The sequence below is a fragment of the Athene noctua genome, chromosome 18 (assembly GCF_965140245.1).
Source record: "Athene noctua chromosome 18, bAthNoc1.hap1.1, whole genome shotgun sequence".
In the NCBI taxonomy this organism is placed as follows: domain Eukaryota; kingdom Metazoa; phylum Chordata; class Aves; order Strigiformes; family Strigidae; genus Athene; species Athene noctua.
Genome location: NC_134054.1, coordinates 11,954,626 through 11,972,479, shown reverse-complemented (window position 1 = coordinate 11,972,479; position 17,854 = coordinate 11,954,626). Strand labels below are relative to the sequence as shown.

The window sequence follows — 17,854 nt, the reverse complement described above, 5'->3', positions numbered from 1 at the left end:
CGGTTGTACTCCCTCATGTTTACTACCTCTGGCAGCCTGGCTCCGTGAGCACGCTCACCCCTGCCCTCCCTCCGTGCTGGGGCAAGTGATTGTCACTCCTTCCTCTGGAAACCAGCCTGGGTTGCTCAGCCTGGAGAAGAGAAAGCTCTGGGGAGGCCTTACTGCAGCCTTCAGTACTTAAAGGGGGCCTATAAGAAAGATGGGGACAAACTTTTTAGCAGGGCCTGTTGCGATAGGACAAGGGGTAATGGTTTTAAACTAAAAGACCGTAGATTTAGACGAGATATAAGGAATACATTTTTTATGATGAGTGTTGTGAAACACTGGCACATGTGGCCCATAGAGGTGGTAGATATCCCATTGCTGGAAACATTCAAGGTCAGGTTGGACGGGGCTCTGGGCAACCTGATCTAGTTGGAGAGGTCCCTGCTCGTTGCAGGGGGGTTGGACTAGATGACCTTTAACAGTCCCTCCAAACCTAAACTAGTCTATGATTTTCCTCCGGATGACTCAAGCACACGTTATCCCTGTGCCCAGCTCACCTGCAAAGGTTAAAACTCTCGCAGAAAACACCAAGTCCTATTCTCCTTATATAATGTGCAGCGGTGGCTGTGTTGCAATCGCTGCTTGTGTACATTCCCCACTCAGCTTCAAAACATATTTTGGCAGTCGGAGGACACATGTTTAGAGAGATCATTATTATTTCCCTCCTGGTTGCACAACAGTTCTGTTTCGACTCCCCACCCCTGGGAAATGTGTAAGTGAAATCACCGAACATTTTGGTCACCTGTTCATACACTCAGCTCTGGGAAATGGGAACTCAGTGAAAGGGAAGAGGTTTATTTAGTGCCTGGGGGATAGCGATGGGGGAGAACTCAAGCCGTGAGCCTCCTGACAGAATGACGGTTTATATAATCCATTTCTGTTGGGGGGGTTTTCATCAGCATTTTTTGGTTTGCGCCTCTGGAGATGCTGCTCGTGAGAAGGGTCCCACTGTTGTGGTGGCTGCTGGTTTGAGGGGACTTGCAAAATACCTCTCCTCTGCTGTCCGTGTCTCTGCTCTTATGCACAGACCCTCACTTCTTTAACTGGGAAATCTCTTTCTATCACACAGCGTGAGGGAACCAGGTCCCTTTGGAGGTCTTTGAACGATGTAAAGACACAAACAGTAATAAAAGCCCCGGCAAGCACGTCCTGTCCCAGAGAGCATCTCTGGGAGCTGGAGAGGGGAAGAGGAGTGCACTGGGATACAGGGAAGAGAAGAAAGGAGAGAGCAGGACCAAGGTGTGAGATCTTGTGGCAATTGCATTTCCTTCTCTGGGGTGAAGAGCATCTCCTGCCTTGGCTATTCCTTCCAACACTACTTGCAGAGTTGTTTCTTCTAAGTGATTACCACCAACCCCCTTCATCCTCTCTACCACAGGCTTGATTATCCTTTGTGTTATTTGGGGCTTTTCATTGCAGGGGAAGATGAAGAAAGCAGAGCTGACTCCCTCATCCCCTGCACAAGGAGGAAAAAGACCCACAGATAGTCCCTCAATGGCGAGCTGGTTGGAGTTGGGGCTTTGCATCAGCCTGGAGGAGAGGGGGACAGGGCTCGTGGCATCGCCAGCACACAGTCAAGACTTCCAGGTCCTGGCCCGTGGCCAGTGCTTGGAGAAAGGGGTTCTGTCACCAGCACAAAGCAGAGCTTAGCTGGCAAGAGGGAATGAACAAAAGTTCTTAAAAAGTTCACGAGGACTTAGCTTTTCCGTTGGGGGAAAAAAAAAAAAAAAAAAAAAAAAAAAAAGAGAGCGATTTCCTGGAAATGAACTGGCTTCTTAAATATTCCCTTCAGAAGTCGCCTCCGCCTCTCTCCTTTCCCCTGCCCTGAGCAGAAGGGCTGCAGGGGAAAACCATCCCCCAGCAGCTGCAATCGCTCTACCTGCTCTTTGAGTGCGGGGGCTGACAAGAGCCCGGTGGGAAGCGCCCTGCTCTTGCACCCAAACCAGCTCCAGAAGTGGCCTAACATTTTGGTTATTCTCCTTGTTTTCCAGCATGAGCCCTCCATGCACACGGTGTCTCTGCTCATAAACCTGAACCAGAACACATTGGCCGTGCTGCAGGACGCGTCCATCGTCCCAAAATAAAGTGGGTGAGGCAGCTCCCTCCTGCAGATGCTGCACGTTCCCTGCAGTAACTCACGCAATATCTTAGTCTTATTAATAGAGAGTTTCTTATTTATTAGATTGAATAATGCCCTCTTTATGCAGCAAAGCAACAAAGAGCACAAAGGGCCATTCACCTCCAGTCGCCTCCCTGAGTACCAAACCCCAGCCAGGCATCCTGGAGCAACAGCAAAGAGCAGCCCATGTCTTTCAGGTTAGGTGAAAAAACTGTGCCTGATGGTAGGTTTTGAGTTCTGGGGGCCAGGGGATCAAGGCATGTGCGTGTTCAAGGTTTGGGAGCTCGGGGACAGCATTTCACCCTGAAAGGTTTTGGGGATAAAAAAAATGTCTGGAGAGGAATGACAGGGCTTTCCAGGTCTCCTTGTCCTTTCACAGCTGTGACAGAGCTAGGAAGGTCATCTAGTTCAAATGCTAGTTAAGCAACTCCCCTTAAGTGCAAATAAGCAATAACAACAAGTGATATTTCTGAGAATTTCAAGGAACTTCACAAAATGAAGAGATGCAAGCTTCAAAGTAACTATGAGACAAACTTCTCTGGAAAAGGAGGGTAAAGCTGAGCACTGTTAAGCAAAGGACTGGTGTCCCGCACGAAGATAGTAGCAGCGCTGCCTGCAGTGGCCTACAGGATGGTGTCCTGTCCACAGACACCCCAGGGTAAAGGCAACGTACTCCAGCCCCATGCAGCTCCTCGCGGCCCCGCCTGTAACCCCCCTCCATGTGCCACGGCCACACATGCTTTCTCCCAGGCAGGCACCTCCAGATCTTGTATCTTGACTGAAAAAAACCCATCCTTAGTTCAATACAGGGGAAGAAAACCCAGGAGATGGGACCAGCATCAAACAGAAAGTTATTTGTGTCTGCTCTGGAAGGAAAGGCACCATGAACACATGGTGTCCCACACCGTGAGGGCAGCAAGAGCATCTCCAGGCGGGCAGAGGCCGTGCTCCGGCCCGCAGACCTGCGAGAGGCTTTGTCACAGTGAGCACAGCTCATTCCTGTACAACACAACTGGCCAAACATGGCTGTCCCAGAGCAGAGCCAGATGTTCTTCAAGCAGAAGAAATGAGGCAAGGCAGATGTTGGCAACCTCGATGGTGCGGGAGGCCAATTCTCTTTTTCCATTCACTTGAGACAAAAGAGGAAATCAGTGTTGGATTACATCTCCGCATGTGGAGGGGGGTGAACAGGGTGTATCAGGTCCTCAGCTAATGTGAACCAGCGTACGCTCTCCACTTTGCAGCACGTGAGTACCAGCATGTCGTAACGAGCACCTCTCGGAGTATTTAATTTTTTAAGGCATTTCAGCTTGAATTACTACGTGTGTTAAAGCCGAGGAGATTTTTCTCTTGCATCGGTACTCCCTAATTCTACTCAGTACCTCAAAACCCTTTTGAGACTCTCAGCTCAAAATATGCTCTTTAGCAGCAGATGGATAAAATATCAGGCAGAAGACTATGTGTAGTTGTGACAGCAGCCAAACCCAACAAAATATTTACTTCAAAGCAGGCAGAAGGATGGCTTGTCCAGCTGGAAAAAGCAGGAAACGTTTTTTAAAAGAGTGGAAGAGGGAGACAGAGAAGGAGATGATTGTGCAAGTCATGATGTTTCAATTAGATCATGCTTGAATGATAACAGAAGTTCGTGAACTTATGTTCTAGGCAAAATGGAGGTGTCCAGTTTGTCCCTGTGCATCTTTATCCTGGCACGGACATCAGATGGCGATTTATGGACAGGTAAGGAAGGGCAAAGGCTGTGCAGAAGCGGAGTTAGAAACATACCTGTGTGCTTTGGGTGCCACTGGCATGGAGACTGGATACATCCCTCCTGCAGGGTCTTATGTTTTTTCAGAATGAATTTTGGCTGTTTGAAAATACCAGAAGTCATCTAGCCCTGTAATCAATGTTCCTGGGAAGGGCTTGGGTTGGGCCAGAGGCGGTTGATGGATGTCAGTGGGAGCCCCGATGCCAAAGGCAAATCCTTCCCATGGATTTGGGACACGCTGGAGCGGGTCCTTCTGCGTCATTGTGGCAGTAAAATATCGTGGGTTTGCTGGAAGAATTGTCACTACCCTCAGTAACCTCGTCTCTCCCAGGTAAATGCATGCAGCTATAGGAACCTACAATGCCTAGAAATAATCAGCTCTCTTGCAGGTGGCCACATCAGCCCAGCCCTCGCTTTGACCAACTTTCTTCTTTCCAAGTCTTCTCGCGCCATGTCCCACAGCCTTGAGAGCCAGGAGCCAGCCCAGCCACCAGCTCCTCCAACCACAAAAACTGCCAAGATGACCCAAGACATCTTCCTTCCCATCCAGGCATAGGAAAGAAGCTATTTTTGCCCACCATCATCTGCCCCAGACCCTGGTGGGATCCCAGCCTCCAACAGCCACACATCAGGCTCAGCGGGTCTCCGAGGAGGTAACTGAGAGCAGCAACTCCCTGGGGAGTCAGGATTGAGTTGTAAAAGATCTCTTTTGGATTTCTTCAGCTATTTAGAGTACTGTATCCACAGAGGGAACAAGAGGCAAGGTCTGCACAGGAAATATTCCTTATGTTCCCAGTCCTAGCAAACATTTATTATCTGACTTTAAAGCAAGTGCATAAGATGTGAGAGGATTTGAGGCAGTGCTCGGCCTCAGCTTAGGCAGCTGAGCATTTCTACTTGCTGGCGCTGGCTGCTGGCATGGGCCACATCTTCCTCCACCCCCACACCTTGGTTTTCTTTGGCCTCACTGTGAGAAATTCATTTCATGTTCTAAACTCAAATCCTCTAAAGGGTTTTCAGGATGCTAAGTAGGAATTAAGAAACAACAACAAAAAGAAGCAAGATTTTTTTTTTTTTTATTTTTTTTTTTTTTGGCCTTTATTGGAAAAAAAACTGGCCTTGAAACCACTGTACTTTTTTCCCTCTCGGGATAGGACAGAAGACTCCTGCCAAGGTTCTGTAGCAGGGCTATACCGCATTTCACATGAGGATTTGTAATTGCCTCTCACAAGGGACTGACAAGCGAGAAATGGGCTCCGGTAAGCAGATGATTGCACAACATCTACATCTGATTTCTTGCATTTGCAGAACATCTATCTACTGTCCTGGGGCTTTCCTGGAAGACTGGCTGTAGCAGTTACAGGAGGAAACAGATGGGGACTCTGAGTAGCAGCTCTGTGTCCCCCCCATACCCCCTCCACGGGGGTGCCCTGCACTGACTCTCCCAGCCTGAGGTTGCCATGACGTGAAGGTAGCTGCATCCACAAGGATGTTGCGAAAATTAAAAGCTGAGCTGGCTTAATAAAGAACCTGGAAAAATCCATGCAAGAAAAATGGGGAGCAGCCAAAGCCCCTCCAGCCTAGGGGACCCCTGAGCCGGGGAGCATCTGGGGAAGGAGCAGCAGCCACTTGCCCTGTCCTTGTGCTCCTGCGCCCAAAGGACCCCAACAAGCAGCCAGAGGAGGTGCTTGGTCCCTATTTTCTCAGGACTCCATTAAGTCATTTCAGTTAACTTTTGATATGTAAACACAAGAAGGGAAAATTGGGAGGGAAGGAACTCTTTTCTGGGAAGAAATCACCTTTTTTTTGGTTACAAACTGGGCACGGGCTAAGTGGTAGGGTATACAGTTTACCAACAATAGCAATTCATTTCAAAATCATCCATTCGGGTGAAATATAGACAATAATTTTCTTGAAATGAAATGTTTCTAGCAGAAGAGCTGGGGATTAACATTTCTTTGAAAGCAAATATTTCTTCTGGCTTGTCATGGCTGATTTCTTCCTTCCACATCACTGTTCTGCCTTTGTTAAAAGGGGAAAATTGACAAAGTTTAGAAAAAAAGTGCTAGTTTGCCACTTCCAGCTGTATCACCTCAGACACAGGTGCCTAAAGACTGCTCCCGCAGGAGAAGAGGGACTAAACCTTTCTTTTGGGGAAAATACATTTGATGCCACTTGGGAATGACTAAATCAAGACCTGCAGGGGGGAGGCTTGGGGGTCATGAACTGTCCTGGCTCAGCCACGGAGACCTCCTGGGTCTTCTTCTGCAGGAAAAACCTCTGCGAGCTGCTGTTAATATGATGAAAGCCATAACTGAAGTTTCCCTGCGGAATGCGCTGACAGATGGGCTGTTAGAGCAGTGAATGAGGGCGCCAGGCAGAGGAACAGGAGTCAGCTCATGCGGAAAGGCCACGGGGACACAAGACAGTGGCTGTCCTGACAGCTGCGTGTTTTCAAAGGCAGAGGAATGTGCTCATTTTTTCCCTTCTCTCCAAATAAAATGTGGGGTTTGTGCCTTTTTTTTTTTTTTTTTCTTCTCTCTCTCTCTTTTTTTCTTTTTTTTTTTTTTTCCTTCTTCTTTTCTGTGAAAGGATTTTGCACAATGGGTTTCCGAGAAAGAAGATTCGAGGCTTTTCTTCTCTTTCCTGGAACTGCCCTAATGAATCAGTGCGCTCCCCTTTGCGCGGTGGCTCCGCGGTCCCCGCCCGCCTTGGCGCAAGGCTGCGCGTCCCCTCAGCATCTCCATGCGTGCTGTGCCACCTCCTGGTGACACCGCAGAGCTGCACGGCTGGGTCCCCTGCTCCGAATCACCCCCGGGACACTCTTGTCTCTCCCAGCAATCAGGCAGAGGCAGCTGTGCAGCTGCAGGATTTTTTTTTTTTTTTTTTTTTTTTTTCCACCCAGTTATCCTGCTCCGATCTCCTAAGGTGCTGCGCCAGCCAAGGGGGGGTAAGGCCAGCCGTGCCCCCCGTCCCTCACCATCATCATCCATGCCACCCCATGGCACCCCTCACCCTCTCTGCCTGTGAATCGAGGTCACCCTTCGCTGACACTTTGCAGCCTGAGACAGGGAGGGTGTCCTTGGGACTGACCCCCCCACCCCGTGCTGCCACGTACAAATGGGTGTGAGTCCGGGGGTGGGTGGCCTGGGGGGTGAGCTAAAGTCCTGGAGCAAGGTGGGGAGCAAAATACCTGCTGAGATCATAAGAACCTGGGCCTGAGAAAGGGCTACGTAAAAAATAACTTTTAATATTGTTCAGATGATGCGCCAGGGTTTGGGCCTGGCCCAGCGCGTTGCTCCGGGCAGGCAGAGCACCCCAACCTGCCTGCTCAGGATCACTTCTCCACTCAGATACTTCCCCAACCCTCAAGGACTGAGGCTCCTCTGGTGTTATCACCGTGTGGTGGCTGCGTCAGAGACAGCATTTATGAGCGATGAGGGCAGTGAAGGACTGAATCGTGCACAGCCTGGAAGAGGTTGGTGCAAGACCAATTTATATTGGTATATATGTTAATTATATATTGGTTATATTGGTATATATATTAATTTCCCAGGCAGCTACCGAGATGCCAGTGACGCCCCTGTCCCAGGGCCGTGGTTCGTGAGCATCAGCAAGGGAGAAATGCTCCCAACATGGGACCACAGGCTGCAGAGGCAAAAATGTAGGAGGTGAAGAGGATTGGGCTGAATCTGAGGCAAACTCATCAGGTAATGCTATGCCACTCAAAAAAAAAAAAAAAAAAAAAAAAAGCTTCTCAGTTTCTCGTTTCTTAGGGGATACTTAGAACAACAGCAGAATCTTTCATCAGAATATTTCCAATTTTTCTGTGCAAGGCATCCATCCAAGGCTTCCCAAGGAGAGCCCCTGGCTGCTGGGAGAGGGGCTCAGCCCCCAGGCCCGGCTGCTCTGTGCTGAAGGTGGCACCGCTGCCTCTCTTCTGAGCGAGAGCCTCCTGCTGCAGCTCCCTCGGGCGCAGGCCCAGGACTTGCAGATGGAAGGAGGAGGTCGAAAAGCTGGACCACAGATGCCGTGGATGTGGCTGGTGGCCACAGGAATGCAGCGGTCACCACTAGCAGGGATGTTCTTCAACGTGTCCGTCATGAACCTCCCTGAGGAAGTTTTTGTTCCATTTTGCCAGCAATGCCAGACCGGGTCTGAGTTTGGGGGGCAGATGGAGCCCGAGACTCCTCTTCGCCAGGGGAACATCTCAGTATATCACCTTGGTGCTGAAGGGGGAGAAGCAAACAGGTATTATTCTAATATATTCATTTTCTCTCCTCCAGGCCAGATCCATGTGCCAGCTTCGTTGCACACATGCTGAAAACGTATCCCAGCACTTTCCGCTGCAGTTTGGGATTACAGCTATCTGCAACCTCTAATCCCTGCTCAGCTCAGGAGAGTGTTTCTGGTCGCTTGTGCATTAATGCTGCCAAATCAATCTCTCGTTTCTTACGGTCATAAAACTCCACTCAGTCCCATGTTGATTTCAGCAGCCATAAATCTGTGCCCCCTTTCTACTTTGAGGGGCCGAGGATGCCCCCAATTCAGGGCAAGAAGGAGCAGTTAATTGGTACAAAAAAAATAACAAGTGTGGGCACAGATCTGAAACCAGGATTTATTTAGGAAGATTTTCTGGTTATTATCTACTTAGGAACAGAGGATTTGTCAGAACAGCTCAGCACATTTTCATCAAATCTGGCATCCTGCATGTACGGGGATAGTGAGAGGAAGTATTAGAGGGAAAACTCTTTCTAGCCTCCCCCAGAAGGGCAGGTACAGGGCCCAGAGCTGTTGGGAAGGGGAGCAGAGGCAACGCTGAGGGTAGAACCAGAACTGGCTGCAGGTACCCAGTTCCCGTGAGACTGGAGCCAGCAAAAGCAGCTTCAGCCTGACTGGAGCCTGGGCTCGAGCTGACACAGCTGAAGTGGAGGTGCTGCTCCCCTCCTGCCTGCAGGCTGGGCAAGAGCTAGCCTTGGGCTACTGCATGTTAATCTAAACCCAAATGCTTTTTCAACTTAGCCCCCACACGGGCCACATCCAGCTGGCTCGGTCAAAAGGATCCATGGGTCCTCTCTGTCACATCTGGCTGCTAGGAGACAGGCAGCACAAAATCCCCAGGCTTCACTAAGAAAAACGTTTTCTGATAGTCTCACTGATGTTCCAGTAACAACAACATCATCTGAAATACCAAGCGCTTGGGAAATGTTTGTTTTACAAAATGGGGTAGGAGCTGCTACAAAAACAAGCTCTGTTTGTAAAAAGAAAATATTCCCTTGTCAACAAGCAAAGAAAAAAAAAAAATATAATGTGCATGTACCCAAAGGCAAGAGCCCTGGGAAAGGCCCTTTCCCATGCACAGTGGCAGGGCTGCTGCGGCCCTGGCAGGCCAGCTCGATGGCAGCGGGTGAGAGCCGTGGCTGGTGTGGGAGCAGTGGGGCTGCGGTGGCCTCAGCCGCGTGAGCCGAGTTCCTCACTGCTGTTCTCATTTATAAATAGAAAGGCAGTTAGTTATTATTAGAGCTTGTTGAGTGGGTTTGGAGGAACTACAGAAAACCTTTCCAAATGAGCTGCTTTCCAGTTCAAGCAAAGCTCCTGGGGTCACATCTGGAGGAGAAAGTCACGAGGAGCACCTGGAGTCTTGGAGACGGGTCTGGGCTGGTCTCACAATGAAGGGCTTCACCTTGGCACCAGGTCGTGGTGCTCCTGGCATGCCTCACCCTAAGGGTGGTCTGTCCTCACCCTACTCTGTGCACCCACGTTTCCCACGCCTATGATAACAAGGCAAGGCATCAACAGAAAAACTTGTCTCGGGCCTTGTATTTCCAGCACCTTCCCCTGGACCTCGGAGGATACAGCCAGCTCCTGCACCGTCACACCATCCCCAGGCACACGAGGAAACTGTTTCCCACACCACATAGGTGGCACAAAGAGAGCTTTTTGTCACATCTTCCGGCTGCCCCAAGACCTCTGGGGGCTCGTAGATGAGCACAGAAAGATGAAGATGTACACCTGGAAAACCCAGAAGGTGGCTCAGTTCTCCTGGCTCCGGCAGAAGAACCACCATCAGGTATGTTAGGGTGGTTTTTGTGTGTGTTTGTCCCATCGTGTCCTCATGCCCGGTCCCTGCCACCCTCCTCCAGACCTCTCCTAGAGAGCAGCACATGGGCTGTGCCTGGGGACTCTCAGCCGTGAGGTGGTTTTTGACCATTTCTCCCAAAGTCATGGAGGACAAAAGCCGTCAATAGCATTTAGGTCCCAGAAGATGCGCCTAAGCACATCACCAGCTATCTTATCATGCCTGAGCTGCTCTGTACCTCCTAATTGTACAGCTTCTGCTTTTAAATCTTATTTTCCTTGTCTGTCTCTCTGTTGGAAACCACATTTTTCTTTTATCTGTACATTATACCTCCTAAAATCTGTCGCTAAATCTACAAAACTGCACCCAGTAATGCACAGAGATCCAGGACTGAAAGCATTTCATTCGTGACTGTCCTTTACAGAGCCAGCAGGGTCAGAGGAAAAGAAAAACAACACACACATGATCAATATTTTTTAAAATAGGATTTGAAAGCAAAGCATGAGAAGCCTCTATCTGGTTTTAATTTCAAATGAAAAAATATGGTTACTAATATATGGCAACGCTACTCTACCGTAAGAACAAAGTGTAGATAAAACCTGCAGGCTTAATGAGGCTCAGGAAAAATAAAATTTGAAAGCAAATCTTTGAAAATCTCTAGGTAATCTCTGTTCCATTTATCATGCTTTGGCAATCAGAAAGTAAAACCAGGCTTAGCATAATGAAAAAAATCAAACAGGCTTTTTTTTTTTTTTTTTTTCCCTGCTGCTCTAAAATCACAGAAGAATATAGTCATGGAAAAGAAAAAAAAAAAAGGAGGAACCTCTGCCCTCCCGCCGGCACACAGGGAATCTAATTGCAAAGGTCTCCTCCTGCATGTCTGAGTAGACTATGCGAGACTGGAATTTTTTAATCACAATATTTAAGCTCTCCTTGGTGACACAGAACTAATGCAGCGGTCCTCTCTTGATCTGCCAGAGATGTGAAGGTAACAATGGTTGATAACTCAGTCGCAAGCTGAGAATGTGAAAAAGACCTGAAAAAATTTACTTCCCTTGACATCTCTGCCCGGTCAGGTCAGCGACGCAGCACCGGCCCCAGCTGGGCTGGGGTTGAGAACACCAGTGGACAACGTGGACGAGGAGGCTTTGCCTGTGCTTTTTGCTTTGTGAAGTGCTTTGATCACTGCAGACCCCTGAGTCTCCCCATCACTGGAGGGGGATCGTGCTGTGCACCCCTGGAGCTGAATGTGACAGCCCGGCCAAGAATTTTTGGGGTAGACAAGCTCAGAGCATCGTATCCAGCTGCTGCCAGGACTCATGCTGAGTGCTGCCCCACGGCACTGGTTATCTCTGGGTCTCTTGGCTCAGTGGCAGGGGCTGTGAACACAGGAGGGAAGCTGGTATTTGGGAATTAGGTCTCCAAAAGCCCCAGATGGCACCGCTGGACCCTGCGGCGGGTGCTCCCCATCATGATGCCGCTGGTCCCGCAGAGCTGGAGGTGGCCCACACCCAGAGGAGGCATAAGACGTCTGTGTTCCCTGCAGACTTGGAAGTGGTGGCTCCCAAACATTTCCACCGGCAGCCCCATTTCTTGGGCTACCCCAGATCTTAGCAGAAAAGCCTTCTTAGCAGTTGATTTTCTGTTGGGCTGGTAGTCCCAGCACAGCTGCCTGTCCCCACATGGCACTGCAACCCTCCCTTTAGAGACCATTTCTCTGAGGGTGTTTCTTTTCTCTGCTGAGCCCCACAGAAAGCCACCCAGCAGCCTTTAAACTACCTCGTTTGGCTACTGACTGCACCAAGCTCAGAGCAGGAGGCTGTAGCATCACTGTAATGGGTCCAAAACATCTTCAAAACAGCCGGCTTGACCTACTTGTCCCTTCCCAGCTCCTCCAGCTATAATTTCCTCACAGAGAACACTCACAGTCCTGCATTCTGCCCTCCCAGTGCTACAAAGCTGGGCTGTTCTGCAACTTCCATGACTTCTTGCCTATCTAATCACAGGGCTGTGTGGGGATCCTTCAGCTAACCATTCATTGGGAAGCAATTTCAGATTCTTGGGTGAAAGATTAAATATACAGTCGATGCATTATTCCGGTACAAAGTGTGTCTGTTGCTATAGACAAGGAACACATGTGGGGCCATTTGGAGGTAATAGGAGTTGCTTTCATCTCCTATTCCTGTTGGCAGTGGCCACAGTTACTGTGCTTTGAAATCACTCCTTTTGCAGACAATTAGGAGGGAGGAATTCTCAGCAATTAGTCGCTCGAAATCACATATGAGCATAAAAATAAGAATAATTGCACCTTCCTGAACTCCCTGCGATGAGATTGTATGTGTACAATTCACTTACATTCATATTTTTGTCTCCAGAACCGACACTACCAAGGATTTATTTTTCAGCAGAGCTGAGTGCGTGGTGCTGTAAAATGGGCATTTGAATGTTGCCTCTTTTCCCAAAGGTGCTGTAAGTATGAGAACTGCAATGAGCATAAAGCATTTTAAGACTCTGCAAGCAGTGTTACAGGGCTCTGGCCATTACTGTCCTTAATTCTGCTGGAAGATGGGTGTAAAAAGAAATAAATAAGTAAATGATCCAAAGCAAACAGCTCCAGGCAGAAGCTTGACTGGTTGGGGCTTTCTGCCTCCCTAGGCTTATGCCCTCAGGTAGGACAACAGTAATGAGCAGCTCAGGTTATCTGCTGCAGGGGGAAGATGGGACTGGATTTAGACTGCCGATCCGAGGTGTCCAGCCAGCTTCATGAAGCTGTCATGATAGCTTCTTGCTCGTCTCTTTTCATTATGTAGCTATTAGCGTGAATTAGAATGCTCAAAGTCTGGATCCGATGAAGCCACAAATATCAGACTTCAATTTTCCCACAAGTACAGGGTTGAACCCTGCAGCCACGTCCAGCTACGAGCAAATCGCAGCTTCTCTGTCTCTTCTTCACCTCCCCAGGTGCTGGAAGTCTGGGGTATTTTCTTGGAGACTTGCCTGTAGGTGTTCATGCTGAAGTTCCCATGTCTGCAGCCAGGACAAACATTTGGAGAAGGGGGATTTTTTTTCCCCCTCACGCTCATGCACCAGCCTCCCTGCCTCCTCTTAGTCTCATCTGTGGCATACATCGGGATGTTAAAGCTTGCCCCTATCAGTGGGTCTGAAGAATTAGTGACCATATCGCCCTGCAGTGCTGTGATCTCTACAGCCTCCCCCCCACCAGCTCAGCCCCACCAGCGCTGCCAGGGGCATTTGTGCCAAGACAACCATCCACTTTCCACAGAAACACAAGAATTCAAGCCCTGCTAATTATCAGCACCCCACACACAGCTTTGTCCCCTGTTAGTGAAGAATGAAAACCCATCTCCAGGCTGCTCTCTCCACTGCTGCCCAGTGTTTGCCTTGGACCCCACTGCATTTTTTTAGAAGTCGGGTCTAAAAAAAAAAAAAAAAAAACCACGTGTAGAAGAACTGCAGTGCCTTTATCACTTCCTTCATAAGGACTTCCCTCAGATGAACTCTGCTGAAGTCGTAAGTCACAAAGGGGCTTTTTCAGGCACCAGAGATATGTTTTCTCCCAAGAGAAAGCTGGTAATCGAGCTAGGACAGATTTTTACGGACTCTCCTTGTTCCTGCGCTGCCCCCAGCACACGGACTGCTCCGTACACCATGGAAGGGCAGGGCCAGCCAAGGTCTGAACACAGGAGGAGGGGGCCTGAACACGTGCACATCTTATCCCCAATAATGGAAAAATCTGCAGCCAGTAATGACTATTACTGCAGTACAAACGTACACAGTGGGAGAGACTCCAGCAGACCCTCCTGAAATCTTTTTTGCATGACTAACTGCAGGAGAGAAGAGCCCTTCTGCAATAGCCAGGGAGGGCTCTTCCACGTGCAGCAGACTAAAGCAGAACCATGTCTTTTCCTTTGGAATGAGACATTTTAACTTCTCTGTGCTGCGCTTTGCAAGGAACCAGTCCTTGCAGTGAGGGTGTCACAGCATCAGTTGGGATCCGAGGGGGGACAGTGGCTCAGGAGGCCGCTAAGGAGGGAGCTGGGGACACATCCCTATTCCATTATTTTTGCAGCCCAGGAAAGTGGCAATGCAGTGAGACCCACCAACAGTGCCTCGCTTGCTCCTCATGTTGTTATTTTAATCTGATCCCAAATGAAGAACAGGCCACCAGCCCATCCCACCATGGATGCTGCCAGCAGCGGGATGCTGAGCAGTGTGGCACGCCCGGCCCTGTTTGTTTACCATGACATTAGTCACTCGCTTCCCAAATCCACTGGAAAAAAACACAGCCAAAGGTCCAATGCTCCAGCCTTTCTGCTGCCAGACCAACATCAGAAGCCACAAGAAACAAATGGACCAATTTTGAGGCCACTTGTGCCCCACAGTAAAGATAGAGGGTGAGGCTAAAGCAACACCCCATAAATCTGCTTGGACAACAAGTCCCAAGTGCCTTTTAACTCTCCACCTTTGCAGCTCCCTGAGCTCCTGTCATCTGTCATGGTTTGGCTCCTGTCATGTCATATTTGGCCTCAGCACAGCATCGCCACATGTGATCTGGGTGGCAGAAGGGCTTGGGTGAGACTGAAAAACAGTCCACGAGACCCACCCCCACCAGCTGGCGTTCAGGCAGTCTTATGCACAGCATCACCTGAAAACTGCTGCTAGGATCCTTCAATGTCCACTTCAACCCCTCCCGTGAGGTTAGGAGGGGTTTGCCATCCTCTCCCGTCCCTACAGCCTCCAGCTCCTGTACCTCCAGGGCGGGCTGGGACCCACCACACAGTGCAGAGCCTGGCAGCATCCTCCTGCATGCACTGCCTCGGGCACCCCGGTACCCCCAGCTGCAAACACCCTCCTTTTCACCTCTTCCATCTGCTGCCTTCAGCCTCCAGTTCTCACACCCATTCAACGCTCTGCCTGCGCCAAAGGAGAGCTTGTTACCAGCCCAACACATGCCTCCCCCTGGAAGTGCTCCTAACCCACCGCAGTAACGAAGAGCCTGACCCTGATCTTTTATGGTACGTTTGGACTATTCCCCACTTTCACAGTCAGTAAAACCCAGCAGAATCCACACGTGACTCTGTGTCACTGACTGCTCAGTATAGAGGGACCGTATGCTGCGTAAATGAGCATTTACCTTCTGGGGCTTCCTCCTGATGGCAGCAGGATGGGTACCACACTAAGCACAGCTCAGCGTGCGGCCGGAGCACGTCTTGCCTCCGCAGCCCGACAGCAAGTGGCACTCTCTCCACGCAGAAGCCCACGGGCAGTGGCTGACGTGGCCACAGGGCTTCTTTCTCTCAAAAGCAGAAGGAACCCATCATCCGGCCAAGGAAGATGTAATTCTCCGGTACATGATGGCACAGGGCCAGTTCCCTTCTCCGGCTGCTCTTCATTAATCAAAGGCAAAGTGCTGCAAAGCAGAACATTTCACAGCAAGTCTTCCTTTCCTGGCGGGTGAGGACAGGAGCTGATAGCTCCACTGTCTGGGACAGCGTCGGGAGCCAACCTCCTCCTCTCTATCAGCCATAACACGAGTGGGCCTCGACGGCTCCCAGCACAGGCAGGAGTGAGACCGTCGGGGTTTCTGCGCTGACCCCGAATTCTGATCCAACCCCACACCAGCTCAGGGCTCGTTGCCACAAGGATGATTCCCTTTGGGGGGGCAAAACGGAGTCTTGGCCCCATGCTGCAGATGTTAACAGGGCTTTTGAGAGTACGTGGATTTATTCTGAGGTTGGGTCTCTAGAAATCAACTCAAAGAGTCTAATAAAACCATTTTTAAAACGTGTGTGTGCTACTTGTTTAAGGAACCTCAGGCGAAAGCATGGATAAATTGTTCTTCTCCAGCACGGCTCCAGGTGGAGCACCTCAAAAGGCAGAGCAATTCCTGTGAGCTCCGGGCAGGGATGCCCGTGGGGAGCCCCTCAGTCTGGTAAGGCTGTAAAAACTGCTTTGATCCTGCCGTCAGCAAGATGCTGCGAACATCCTGACCCGGCAACCCAGAGGGATGCTCGCTCCAGCACAGCACTGGACCTTTTTTCCAGCAATTTCAGCGGGGACCAGTGTTCTGACCCAGGCGCTCAGAACACGTCACTGAAGCTGTGAAGACGCTACACTCCCCCAGTCTTGCATCCCATCCATTCCAGGATATGTCCCAGAAGGATAAAGTCCTAGAGTACAAGGAGTTTTCCTGGCTTGTTTGCAACCTGTTCTCCCTAAAATAACTACAGGAGCTCCTGGGCCTTGTAGCTTTTCCCATCATAACACCAGGGAATGTAGCTGAGCCATTGTGTTTTACTCCATCTATTTATTTATTCTTCACAGCCACTGAGTTATAGATACTGCCACTAACAATAGCTGGGAAAAGTTTAAGCCATTTATGGACACTGAAATGCTAGCTAAATAGAAAAGCTTTTGAACACTTTGCAAGACCAGCTTTAAAAACAGGATGTTCAAGCCCTTTATTTTGGGATGTGTTTGTTCCAGTGATCAGATGTTCCACCCTGGTATCTCTGTCACAGCAATAAAAGCCCTGCAAAAATTGAAAAAGAAAACAAAGCACAAATTTTAAATTGATCCCAGGAATTGTTCTGCTATAAGGGGAAAAAATGTGCTGCAGATTTCAGTGGCACCCACGTTCCTCAGGAGCACCCTTGGGTGGGGGGGGTTCCCCTTAAGCTGCAGCTCAGTGCTGCCTGCACCAAACCAAACCAGGGTGAATGCCAGGACATGACAGCATTTGCATCTCCTCCTCCTTTTTTTCTAGCACCGGGATTAATTAAATCCACTTCAGAGGCTGCTTTTCGGTGCAACCAAAAAAACCCAAAACCACCAACCTCCTGTCACACAGGGAGAATCTGGCACTGTCATTTCAGCCAGTTCAGAAGACATCTCCCACGGAGGAAGAAAAAAACGTTGTAATTTGGGCCTGGCGACACAGCAGAGCCGATGGATTCCTTGCCGGGAGCCGCCTGGCAGGTGCTAAACACAGACACGCTCAGCTTAATACCTTGTGCCGCTCGCAACGCGTGTGAGACGCAGCAGAGAGGCGGGTTTAGCCCTTGGTATTAAAAATAGGAGCAGCACGATGGGGTTAGCAGAGGAACAAAAGTGAGCGCGGCAAACAAAGCACCTTGGCAGGATGAGGACAGGTTGCTCTGTCACGGGACATGCTGCTGGCCACTGGGCCAGTAGCAGAGGGTGGCCATCCCTGCAAACCAGCACCAGGAGCTCAGGCTGGGGGCTGGAGCGGGGGGGAATGTATTGGGAAAAATGCAGAGGAGGAGAGATGCATTCAGGGCGGGTTTTTATATGCCTTCCAAGACAGCCGCACCTGGAGGCGGTTGTTGGCAGTCTCCTGATGTGGTGGCAGCCCAATTTTTGTAAGGAATTTTGCTTCTTCGTGAGCAAAGAGGCAATGTGGGAAGCTCAGCAAAGGGAGAAACTGTCTCATCCTTTAGCCTTGCAGCAAACAAGGTAAATCACTGGTGCTGCCGCTGGCAACAGGCTCAGGATCTAATGATTGCTGCTGGTTGAAAGTGATGCTAACGACGTGAGGAATTTCGCTTTAGAATGTACAGGTTTTGAAGCTGAAAAAAAAAAAAAAAATCCTTTAAAAGTTCCGGATAAGCTTCCAGAAAAGTGCCTCCCACTTTAGGGCAGCCCCACGCCTCTGCGCTCCCCAGCCCCAGCGCAGACATCCTTGGCCCTCCAGCACCTGGGAGGAGCGAGTGAGTGTGCTGTTATTTTGGATGCTGTCTTTTAGGGTGTCCTGCCTTTCATCCCAGGCACCCCTTTGCCCTCACAGATTTCCCTACTAGACCCC

General features: G+C 49.8%; 1 long non-coding RNA gene across 1 annotated transcript; it reads left to right on the top strand.

Annotated features, from left to right (window-relative positions):
- Window positions 1-8,668: 8,668 nt before the first annotated feature.
- Window positions 8,669-15,817, top strand: LOC141967812 (uncharacterized). Its single transcript, XR_012634762.1, has 2 exons — window positions 8,669-9,999; window positions 12,384-15,817. It is a non-coding gene; the product is annotated as an uncharacterized LOC141967812 (long non-coding RNA).
- Window positions 15,818-17,854: the final 2,037 nt, after the last annotated feature.